Source organism: Peromyscus maniculatus, chromosome 15 (genome assembly GCF_049852395.1).
Source record: "Peromyscus maniculatus bairdii isolate BWxNUB_F1_BW_parent chromosome 15, HU_Pman_BW_mat_3.1, whole genome shotgun sequence".
Classification (NCBI taxonomy): domain Eukaryota; kingdom Metazoa; phylum Chordata; class Mammalia; order Rodentia; family Cricetidae; genus Peromyscus; species Peromyscus maniculatus.
This window is the reverse complement of record NC_134866.1, coordinates 2,427,393-2,440,306: the sequence shown is the minus strand read 5'-3', so window position 1 is coordinate 2,440,306 and position 12,914 is coordinate 2,427,393. Positions and strand designations below refer to the sequence as shown.

General features: G+C 39.2%; 1 pseudogene; it reads right to left on the bottom strand.

The window, feature by feature from the left end:
• Positions 1-11,746: 11,746 nt before the first annotated feature.
• LOC102925520 (small ribosomal subunit protein eS25 pseudogene) lies at positions 11,747-12,120 on the bottom strand (annotated as a pseudogene).
• Between the last annotated feature and the right edge of the window lie 794 nt (positions 12,121-12,914).

The following is a 12,914-nucleotide window of genomic DNA, read 5'->3' as shown; positions in this document are numbered from 1 at the left end:
ACAACCTAAATGAATTCTCGTGGTGTGCATCCTTCCTTTCTAGGGTGTGGGGAAATCCCTGGTACTTTGTATTCATTAAATCATGTCTAACTCATATTTAAAAGTATATAGATCAGTGGTTCTCAACCTTCTTAAAGCTGTGACCCTTTAATACAGTTCCTCATGTTACTCTCCTTCCCACTCACACCTTCCTCTGCCCATCAACACCCTCACCTTCCCACCTACACCCTCCCCTGCCTACTCACACCCTCTCCTTCCCACCCACAACAAGCCCTGCCCACCAACCTCAATGAAACCTGCTCCTCTTGGCCTTTTTGCCCTGGCTGTGATTTTCCTTCCCTAAACCAGGTTTCTCAGATTTCCCCCTCACTGCTATCCCAGACTATTCCCACCGACTTCTGCTGGGACCCTGGGCTTACTGAGGTTTCAGCAGCTGATGAGAGGAGGTGCTGGGAGATGGAAGATTTGTGCTCAAGTATCTTGCTCAAAAGGTATCTGCCACTTCCAAGTTTCCACTGATGTATTTTCATTGACTTCGTAGACATTGATTGGGCAGTTGCTGTTTGTAGGTTTAGCTGGGGAAGTTGTGAGATTACCTGTGATCCCATCCTAACCCCACCCCAAAGTTCCTTAACCTATTCAGGGTTACCTGCCCCTTTCCTTAGGTTGATCTTGAAAAACTAAGAGCTTTATTGTCACATAACTTTGTCTCTCTCATTCCCAGGAAATTGGGTAAGGTATATCCATGGAAAACAGGCATTCATAAAGAAATCTATTAAAGTCCTCTGACCAGGATTTTGCAGTCCCAAGTTCAGCATTCCTGAACAGGTATCTCTGAGAGGCATCCTGTGCAGCCCAGACCCTGGGTTCCATTGCCGAAGACACCCCTGCCAGCCTGTTGCTGGCATCTTGTGGTCAGAGCCAGTGACAGTGACAGCCTTGGCTGTGAAGTCTTCCTGGAGGTATCATTTATTTCCTTCTTGGGTCTCTGAGGGAGTTGAAGATTAATTAGTTAGAGTTGAAGATTAGATAGTTACAGTTTTTCTTGTTAAGAATTTTAGAAAAGAAACTCACTAAAGAGTAAGTGTATAAATTTGAAAGACGTTATAAGATAGTTCTGTTAGTAATATAAGTTAGGATAGAAAATGAATCAGGTACATTTTGGACTTACCAAAACAAGATAAATAATGGAATTATTTTCTCTGAAATTGTCAAATGCAAATGGACTAGATATTGTTTAGGTATTTATTTCTTGTATATGTGGTATATAGTTATTGTACTTTTGTATATAGTTTTTCTTATATTAATTATAGCTTTTTTCCTTTTTTCTTTTTATTAAAATAGAAAAGGGGAATATGGTGATATTTTATTTGTACTGAAATGTGATTTTATTTGTATGTTAATAAATAAAGTTGCCTGGGGGTCAAAGCTAATAGCAAGCCATAGCAGAAGCTGGGCAGTTGTGGTGCACACTTTTAATCTCAGTAGTTGGGAGGCAGAGCTAGGTGGATCTCTGTGTGTTCAAGGATACAGCCAGCATGGAGACACATGCCTTTAATCTCAATACCAACCATAGTAGACCTGGAAGTCTGTATAGACAGGCAGTGACGAGGAGGTCATGTGGTTGGGTTTACAACCAATGAGAAGGCAGAACAGAAAGTCAATAAAAAGACAGACACACAGGAAGTAGGTCTCTTTCTTAGGGGAAGGACGATAGCGGCAGCAAAGGGTGAGAAAGGCAGTTTTAAGTATCAGCTCTCAGCAACTGCTCTGACCTCTTGGGCTTTTAACTGTGCATTTGGCTCTGTGTTTCTTATTTAATAAGACTGTTCATCTACATCTGGCACCCAATGTTGGGAGCCCTCTGCTGTGAGTATTGGCAATTTTTTATGCTCTTGTTCTGTGGCACTCACAGGTGAGTAAGGAATGCTGTTTTCAGATTTTTGTGACATCACAATGTGTTTTTCAATCTGTAGACAAGGAAATTAAAATCGTAGATATATTTTGCCAAAGAGTTCATTCTTCTGTCAAGTCGTCTATGATGCCTGGGAAGTGTAGAATGTAGCTCACATGTCTGTGACTCTTCTGTCCTGGGACCTTCTAGTAAGAGAGCTTGTGCTTGGCAGAGGGTAGGCATGGCAGGAGACCAGGGGTCAGAGGTCAGACAGGGACTTCAGCACCAAGGAAGCTCAGGTGGTGACCTCAGTGGCATGCTCTAGCTAGGGCTGCCATGCTAGATGGCACCATGATGATCCTGAGGCCGTTATCACAATAGGGTTGGCCTCTGCGTAGATCAGAACAGCCTGCAGTCATGGGATCTGGCTCTGTGGATAGGAGCACTTGCTAAATAAGTTTGAGGACCTGAGTTCTAATGCCAGCACCCAGGTAAAAATGTCAGCTGTAACCTTGTGCACTTGTAAACCCAGCATTGTAGGGGCTCAACTGAACAATGGCGAGCTCTGGGTTCAGTAAGAGACCCTGTCTCAAGGGCATGAACAGGAGTGGTAGAGCAAGACACTCAATGTCCTCCTCTGCCATCTGCATGCTTGCACATGGGTGAGTGATATGTATACACACACATGCACCACACACACACACACACACACACACACACACACACACACACACATGCCCCACTCTGGGGAAAAAAAAAGAGGAAATCGAATCCATCTTCTTCATCTTCTTTTTACAGGGAGGGAAATGAAAAGGATTAATCTTCCTCTGTGTCTCTGGGAATTTCCAAGCCTCAGTTTCCCCCTATGAAAATGGGATTCATAGTCTGTCTCATACCCAAGTGCCTAGAGTCCTCTTGGGAGAATTGCTGCTTCCTTACTCTTGGCTGTTTCTTGCCCAGAAATCTGGGGAGGAGCAAGAGGTACAGGGAGAATGCATCCCTGTAGCCAGGGTCTTTGGGCTCATTGTTCTCCCAGACTTTGGCTGGACAGCTTTGTTTGAACACATCTCTTCTTTGTTTTAGTTTCCATAAGGACTTGCGTTCTTTAGAATCCTGCATTCTACCTGGGAGTGTGCCTGTCCATGTGGGTGCTACCTGAGGTCTGAGTGATGGCAGAGCTGAAAAGCATGGGTGTGGAATAGGCCTCAGGCCTAGGTTGTCTTCTTGCAGCAAGGTTTGCACAAGAGGACTTGTGAGGGCAGGGCCCACCAATTAGAAGGGAAGCTGCCCCTCAGAGTAGGGCTCTGTTCACCTCTGTGTCAGCACAAGCAGCTCTGGCACAACATGGCATCTAAACCCACAGCTGGGTGTCTCAAACACCAGACCCTCACCGTGGAGGAAAGCTTCACTTTTGACCTGTTAAAGGCCCACAAGTTACAGCCTTTGGGTACCCATCACTAACCATAAAAGAAAAAAAAAGTAAACAGAATTAAAAACGAAGATAGTTAGAAGTACCAGGCATGAACTTCCATTTCGAAAGTGGGTTTTAAATCCAATCAGAAAATGGTTGGTTACTACATAATGTTGTGCCCTCATTGTACCAGCAGGCATTTCTTCATAGGCCAAAGAAAGAATGAAGTAAAATGAAATAGCTGTTCTTTTCAAATTGCCTGGAAGGATCGTAACAGGCCAAGTGTGGAGAATGTTCCATACAGCACAGGTAAAGGGCCTTGGTGAAGGGAAATCTTTCCCACTGGAGTATGAAGTGATGAGAGGGTGTAAGACAGACAGGAAGGCTAGGAGCAGAGTTTGGAGAAAGGCATTTGTGGGCCATTGTGTCAAGGAAAGGTCTGTGTTTCCCACATAGGAGCTCTTTCGTCTATTGTGTTTTAAGCACAGGCAAGACCTCAAAAGGAGACTGGGAAAGCCAGGCAAATATGAAGGCACTTCTTCACTGCCCACCCCAGGGGCTCCTCTGTGCTATGTTCCTTGGACACCTTTCTGCTGCCACCCCTGGGCATGCTGATGCCCTCAGTGGCTTTGTAACTGACAGGTGAGTGAGCAGGAAAAAGATCTATCCATGGAGGAGACTCTTTTGGAAAGCAACCAAGGTCACTGCATCTAGTAAGCTCTCTGTTATCACAGAGACTCCAAAACCATGGAAGTCAGTGGCAGACCTGCGGGTCTGAGTTGAGACTTCGTGAGAGAGAAGAATGTGAGAGTGGGCACTGTGAACTGGAGAAGACCCAAAGGTGGACACTCAGCTATCCTGGAGAGGGCCTGAGTGACAGAGGACCAGTGGGGCTGCCCTACACAGCCATCCTCGGCCTTGGCATTGAGCCCCCCGCACATGGGATGTGCTCCTCAGAGTCAGCTGGAGCCTCACATCAAGGCTGAATCTTTAACAAAAGTGGGTATTTTAATATGATTTTGAACTTTCAATCTCAGAGGATTTATGATTTACTAATAACTACAAATTCATGAATCGAGAATGGGATCAAAATGAGACCAAATGTTCCATCATCCATGAAGATGCTCACCTTACCACATTTCTTCTTATCATCATTAATTTTACCAAGCTGATTGCCCAGAATAATTATTTCTGAGTCAAAATTGTTTTCTGTAATTCATCCGTCTCACAATTGTGTGTAATAACCAGGTCTATTTATTTTTTCTTAAGTAATCATGGTATTTTCATCAAAATTCATTAGAACCTGCTTCTAGGTGGACATGCTTTTAAAATATTCAAATTTATGGTTAATGTTTTATTAACCATATTTAACCTATAATTATTTTTCTAATGAAAATTATTCTGACTGCGCCATCTGATGTTATGAGGCTAGTAGTTCAAACAGAATCCAGAGAAACATTTATGCACAAAGGACTAGGCATTAGTCATTTGGAAGGAAGGATTTATGCTCTGTATAATTAATTGTTCCCTGAGTTTGACAGTCCATAGTTTACTCCAATGCATTATTTACACTGGAAGAGGCATAGTGGTTTACCCTCTCAAAGGTTAGGAAAATATAAATATACCCATAATCCGAAAGCAGGTAGCTATAGGGCAATAGATAGTAGTGGGTGTGTTGTTTGTATGAAAAAATACATATGCACACATATATAATATTTTTAATAAGTCTGTACACTCAACATTCTATAGATGCTGCAATGGTTAATTTGTAAGTGTGTGTGTGCATGTAGTTTGTATATAGAATATATAGATATCTACATCTAGAATCTATAATATTGCTATATACTAGGGTGTATATAGCATATGTTAACTGGTGAATGAGTATACATTTGTGTCTATATGGTTTACTTATAGAGTATAATGAATTCTGCATATGCTGGAGTACTACAGTGGGCTGTGAGTGTTGTGGTGCCCACATTTATGTGTGTGTACAAATGTGTTTACACACTTCCATAGTGCTGCTCAAGCACTCGTAAACCAGCTGATGTCTGAAAGTGCAGGAAAACAAAGAGGGCGGTGGTACATTGGGACCTTGCTTCCCAGTACTATATTATGGTCATTGGATTTTTGGCATCTTTGGTGGCAGGGAGAAGAGTGTCCTATTTGAGATTAAGGCTGCCATCATGGGGCAGGTGGATTTGACTTTTGAGTGAAGGGACAACCACAACACAACATGTGTAGTTCTGGTTTTGTTTCATTTTTGGCCCCTTTAAGGTTTGTTTAGCAAGTCTCCTGTGGGGCCACAGTGGGAAGTTACCTGCTGCCCAGATGAAGACCGACTGGTAGACAGACATGCAGGTGAGATGTCTCATCTGATCACTATGTGTGACTAGTGGTCAGTCTTCAGTGTATGTGCATTATGTTCTCGGCTATTTGATAACATTTTCATAGATATTTCATAGCCTGGTCTGAAGGAGTCATTCCTTCAGTAAGGGTCATCCGACTGTCTGCTTTCTGCACGTCTGTTTCTTGGACCAGGCAAACCCTAATCCCCACAGCAGCTTCGAGAGGCTCAAGCACTTTGTGGGGAACCCCATGTACACCATGCAACAAACCAGTGGAACTTTACAGACATTTCAAAATACTGATCCAATAACAATAGAGGGAAAACCTGGAAGACAATGCTACCCAGGGGAAGACCTTCAGTTAGATATAAACACAGTGATGAGATGTAGGTGATGTGACTTGCGTTCCACTCAGGAGGTGGCTCCCACATCTCACCCCAGGATCTTCTGGACTCAAGTGTCTGATCAAAATGTTCCCTTAAAATCCAAAAGACACTAAGTCAGCTAAGTATATGAAATAATTTTTAACTTGTATTTTCAGCTTGCCGTAATACGACCCCATCATGAGTCAAGGTCCATCCGTAGCCAGCCTATAAAAAGCTCCGTTTAGTCAAAATGAGTAATGGCAGAGATCTGTTGTATAACATTGCACCTATAGCAATAAATATATCATTGTGATTACAAAGAAAGGCTTTGTGCTAAATATCCTTCACAACATACACAACACACACACACACACACACACACACACACACACACACACGCCCGCATGTGCACACACACATTCATAAAAAGTCACAGAAAAGTCATTGAGGTGATGGAATATTTCCTCCTCTGTGACAATATCAAGAGTTTGTGTACATCAGGTTGCACCATCACAAACACATTATTATATACCAAGTGTAACATAGGCATTATATGAAAATTTTGTTTCCTAATTTTTAAATCCTCAGTAAAGTTTTTTTTTTGTAAAAGTAAAAAAAGAACAAAACAAAACAAAAAAGATATCAAATGACCAAAAGTTTCCCTTTTAGGATAAGTCCTGGGACCAAAAGAAAGAGAGATGGAAGTCTGTGGACTGTTCTGAGAAGTCATGTGCTGGCACTTGGTGGCACTTACTGTCATCTCTGGAAACTGGCCATGGCGTGGCTATTGGACTTGTGATGGGTGACAGCAGGTTGTCCTAAGCAGGGACATGCATAGGAGCTCTGTGGTCCTCAGAACTCATCTACTAAAGGATGGCTTCCCTCCCCAGCCCACCTCAACCACCTCAGCCCCAAGTCCATCACAGTAGAGCAGAGACACTTCACCCAGTGCACAAAAATGCAAGCATGTCTGTCTGTATGGGCTGGGTTGACCAACTTCATGCAACCTATCTTTTATGTACCTAAACTACAATGTTTTGCATCCAATTCTTCCTGCTTAACACACCCTCCCTGTCGACTTTCCCAAGTATTCATAGCTTCTGACAATAGTGTCCAGCAAGTATTTTCAACCACATGATGAAACCTGACCTCTGTATGTTGTCTGACTTAACCCTGGAGCTACCGGGATCCTGTACAGAGTCCAGAAAAAAATGCCCTTATCCCAAACAAGAGAGCTGAGCCAAGTGGCCTCCCAAACTCCATGCTCCCAAGCTCTTAGAGGAAAACATGCTGTGATAGACCACTCTGGACTTCAGGGCCAGAGGTTTGGCTAAGAGGCCAGCAGAGGTCTTAAGTAGGAAGTCACATGCACTAATGAAGAGACTTGGGAATATTCGAAGGCTGACCCTCAGCCTTCCTGAGGAGTTTCTAAGGGAGCAGTTGGGAATGGGAGTCACGACCCTTTTTGATCTTTTCTGACCTTCTGGCCCCACTGATCACATAACTGCCCCAGAAGTCCAGACATGGCTCAGACTATGATCTCATCAAAGAAAAGTTTTTTTTTTTAATTTTTTCAAATTTCTAGTAAAAACGTTCAAATTTCTTTCAAAGCAGCTTTGTCTATATCAGGGACCATCTCTCTCTTCCCCCATTCTTTTTTAAAGTAACCTATTATTTAAAAATTGCCAATAAATAAAAATATCACACACCAAAACTAACCAGATCCAACTCAATAAAAGTTCTATACAATTAGAATAGGCACTGAGAAGGAAAGACATGGAGCATCACATGAACCCACAGGAGCATTTTTAGATTTATACATATACTGTTGACTGATTCTGCATATGAGGAGAGAGCACATGGCCTTTTTTAATTGAACAACATTATGTGATCTTGTCTAATATTATGCATTTTAAGTTCATCCATTTTCCTGCAAATTTTTGAACTCCGTTCTTCTTTAGAGTGGAATACTATATATATATGTATATATATGTGTATATGTATACATATACCTATACCTATACATATACATATACATATAGTATTATATATGTGTGTATGTGTGTGTACATACAAGTTTATATACACACACATACATGTGTGTATATATACATATATTACCTAGCCATCTGTTGATGAACAACTAGGTTGATTGATTCCAGGTGGTGGCACACATTTTTAATCTCAGGATTCAGGAGGCAGAGGCAGACAGATCTCTGTGAGTTCCAGGCCAGCCTCATCTACACAGTGAGTTCCAAGGCAGCCAGGGCTAAACCCTGTCTGGGAAAGGCGGGTAGTATTTTCTACCCCAATATCTGTTTTTCTTCTAAAAATTTCATGTTTGAACTTTACAATTCAAACCTTGATCCAGTTTGAATTAATATTTGTACAAGCTGAAGACAGGAATAGAATTTCATTCTTCTGTAGGTGAGATCTAGTTTTGCCAGCAAAACTTCATTGGACAAATAGATTATCTTTTTTCCCCCAAGTATGTTTTTGTCCCCTTTTAAATAATTAAGCGAGCATAGCTTTGTCATTTTGTTTATGGCTGCTCTGTTCTGTTCCATCGGCCTCCCTGTCTATCCTATTTTTCTGCCAGTCCTGAGCTGCTTTATCCCTGTTGCTCCTTAGAGTAATTTAAAGATCAGGTCATTTTAACACCTCCAACATTGTTCTTAACCCTGAGAATTACTTTCACTATTTATTTGTGGTCATTTGTGGTTTGATATAAATTCCCAAATTGTTTTTCCTAAGCATGAAAAATATATTCTGAGAGGTATTACATTAATTCTGAATAGTATATTTGATAGTATAGCTATCTTCACAATATTAATTCTGCCTATCCAGGAACATGGAATATTTTTTCATCATCTAATATCTTCTGTCATTTCCTTTTTCAGCATCTTGAACTTTTTAATATAAAGGTCTTTCACATCTTTGAGTAATATTTCTAAATACTTGATGTCAGGGAAAGTAATTTTGAATGGAATATTTTTATTTTTTCCTAGTTATTTCTCAGAGAGTGGGTTGTTAAATATTGTTGTGTCTTCTTTTAAATACTGATTTTATGCCATACAACTGTACTGTGCTCATCAAGTCTAAGAGTTTTATGCTAGGTTCTATAGAGCCTTGTAAGTAATGGATCATATCATCTGCAAATAGGGATATTTCACCCTTTTTCTTCCTATTTTTATCCCTTTTATGTCTTTCTCTTGACTAACTGCTATAGATAAGATTCTGGGCACCATATCAAATAAGAGGAGACAGTGGGCATACTTGTCTCATTCTGATTTTAGAGGAAATGCTCTCAGTTTGTCCCCACTTCATATAACAATGGATATATATTTGTTAAATGCAGACTTTATTATATTGAAGTATGTTCCATCTGTTCCTAAAGCCTTCAGAACTTTTATCATGAAGTCATGTTGAATTTTGTCAAATGTGTTTTCATCATTGAATTAAATAATTGTGTAGTTTCTGTCCCTGAGTTCATTTATATGAACTATTACATTTATAGATTTATGTATGTTGAACCAACCTTATCATTCTGGAATAAAACTTACTAGGTCATAGTGTAGAATCTTCTTAATGTTCATGGATTTGTCTTGTAATTATTTTGTTAAGAATTTTTGAATTTGTATTCATCAAAGAAATTTGTATGTAGTGTTGTACTTTTGTAGTATCTTTAAGGAACTTTGGTATTAAGATGATATTGGCTTCATATAATAAGTTTGGTAGGGCTCCTTCATTTTATATTTAATAAATTGAGATAATTGGTATAAGATCTTCCTTGAAAGTTGGATGGAATTCAACAGGAACCCCTTCTGGTTCTGGACTTTTTCCTGAGGGGAAGTTTTTAAATAAGGGCTTCAATCTCATTGTTTATACTGGGTCTGCTTGTGTTATTTGTACATTCAGGGCTTACTTTTGGTAGATATGCTTTTATAATTCTATTTCTTCTGTATTATCCAGGTTTTCATAGTATAAGTTTTTATAGTAGTTTCTAATGATGGTCTCTAAATGCCAAGAAAGACAGTTATAGTGGCAGCCTTTTAGTATCTCTATTTAATAAGTTGCATGTTCTTCCTAAATTTTTTTTGTCAAATTAGCTAGTGATTTCTCCATCTTAATAACTTTTTCAAAAGAAAATCGAATCTTTGGTTGATTTAGGATATTGTTCTTTTAATTTCCATTTTATTCATTTCTCCCCAAATCTTTATTATTTCTTGCCATAGTATGCTGTGTTTGGGGTTAGCCATTTGCTGTTTTTGAGAGCTTTGAGGTGCATCATTAGGTTATTTATTTCATATCTCAGATTTTTAATTGGAACACTTATAACTAAGTTCCCTCTTAGAACTGCCTCGGCTGCATCCAAGAGCTTCTGATAGGATGTGTTCTCATCTTCATTTGTCTCCAGAAATTCTTTAGTTTTCTTTCTGATTTCTTAGATGAGTCACTGGTCACTCAGAAGTATGTTGCTCAGTCTCTAAGCACTTCTACGTTTTCTGTATTTCTTTTTATAGTTCATTTCCAGGTTTATTTTACTGTGGAATTGTCTGAGATAAGGATTCTCTCTTTTGCTTATTGTTTTATTGAGACTTAGCTTATATCCTATGATGTGATAAATTTTAGAGAAGGTTCTATGCATTCCTGGGGAAAGTGTTTCTTCCCTATGTATTAATTAGAATATTCTGTGATTGTTAGGTTCTTTCAATATTTTGGTTCTTAAATATCTTTACTTGTTTTTAGTTTGGAAAACCTATTTAAATTTGAGAGTGGAGTATTGAAGTCCTCCACTATTACTGCATCAGGCCCCATGTGGTCATTTAGGTCTTTTAATGTTTCTCTTACAGAGTCAGGGGCTCCAATAGTTGATGCATAAATGTTTGTGATTGGTATATTTTCTTGATGAATTGTTCCTTCCATTAGAACATAACATCCCTTTTAATCCCTTTTAAATAGTTTTGGCTTTAAGTTTATTTTGTATAATATAAAGATAGCTATGTCAGATTGTTTACATTTTTAGCTTGCTTAGAAGTTTGTTTTCCATTCTTTGATATTAAGTTTTTATATCTTTGCTGGCTAAATGTGTCTCCTGGAGATAAAATATAGTTGATCTTTGTGTTTTTTAATCCAGTCTATTAGTTTTTATCTCTTAAGTAGTAAATTGAGACCATTGATATTTAAGGGTTTTATAAAAAGTGGGTTGCTATTCCCTGTACATTTGCTAGGTGGTGTTCTGTTTTGCTGAATTATTGATACTCCCTTTTCTGCTTCCATAGTAGCTTTTAGGGTTTAGTGAGTTGCTGTGTTGGGACAGGATGTGTTATTTCTTCTTCATGTCTACTTTGCTTATCTGCCATTGGGCCATCTGTCGACCTCCTTCCTGTAAAGTGTTCCACTAAAAATTGTCTATAGCTGTAGCTTGCTTGTCAGGTTTCCTTAATTTGTTTTCATCTCTAAATAACTTATTTCTCCATCAATATTGAGAGAGAGCATTGCATGGAGAAAAAGTCTTGGTTCATGGTTATTTACATCCAGAGACTGAAATGTTATATTTTGTGCTCTTCGGATTTTTATGGCTGCTGATGAAAAATCTGGGGTAATTCTGATGTTCTCGTCTTTTAATATGAGTCACTGCTTTTCTAATGCTGCTTTTAGTCTTCTCCCTTTCTTTCTTACTGATTGAATAGAGTTTTAGTTTTTCAAATGTACAGCCTATTGAACCTGCTTAGGCATCTTCACCAGCAGCTGGAGCAGCACCAACCTTTCTTTTCATTTCTGGTGCAAATTACTTGGATTCTGTTCTTTGAAACCAGCTCCACAAGTCCTTCACTAAGTAGTTCCTGGAGGTCTGCCCTGGTGAAGGAATCATGAATCATGAATCCCCAGTCTCTCAGAGACCACAGTGGAGTGATGAGCTTATGGCTGGGGACTTTCTTACAACGTGTGTCCTGTGTAGCTTTGTCAAACAGGACCAGGTTGCTGCACTTATCCTAAAGTTTGCTTTTGAACCACTTCTGTTTGGCCTTGACCCTGGACTTGGTTTTTGGGCCTTTGTCTTTCTTGGCTGATTTTCTTCTCCTTGTCATCCTTGGGTGGCATGCTGAAGCTCAGAGAGTGATGGTGACCACTGCAACCATGCTAAAATGTTAGGGGAAAAGGAAGCCCAGCCCTAGAATTATTTCTTTATTTTCTATTTTTGACATCCTTGATTATAGTATGTTACAGAGTGTTTCTTCTTTGGTCATGTCTGTTTTAAATTCTGTATGTTTTTTGTATTTTGAAGCCTACCTCTTTTTATATATTTGAGAAGTTTTCTGATATCATTTCTTTAAATCACCTGTCTCTTGCATTTGATTTCACCTCTGCTGCTTCTTCTTCTATTCCATAAATTCTCATAAGGTTCCTCTTGAATGTGTCCAGATTTCTTGTAAATATCATTCATGCTATTTAATTATATATATGCATATATATCTTTATCTATCTATATCTATACATACACATATATATATTCCTCTCTCCTCCTTGTCCTCTATCTCTGAAATTCATTCTTCTGCATTGTTTTGTGTGTTAGTAATAATGTGGTTTCTAGTTGATTAACCATCTCTTCCATTTAAAGTATGTCTGTGTGATTGCTTTTCAGTGTTTCAATCTCCTTGCTAAATTTTTCCTCTATACTTCGACCTTTGCCTTCAGTTTATTAACTGTTATATTCATGTTGGAAACTGTCATCAAGATTAGATTTTTTTTAATTTATGTATCTGTTTGTTTGACTCTTCCTTTTGATCATTAATTCCTTAAACAGTGAGACCCTGGATAGTTTTGAAGATATTTTGACTATTTTGTAATCCTTTATAAAGGAGTTAGCTTACTGGTTTGGGGTCATGGGTTACAGT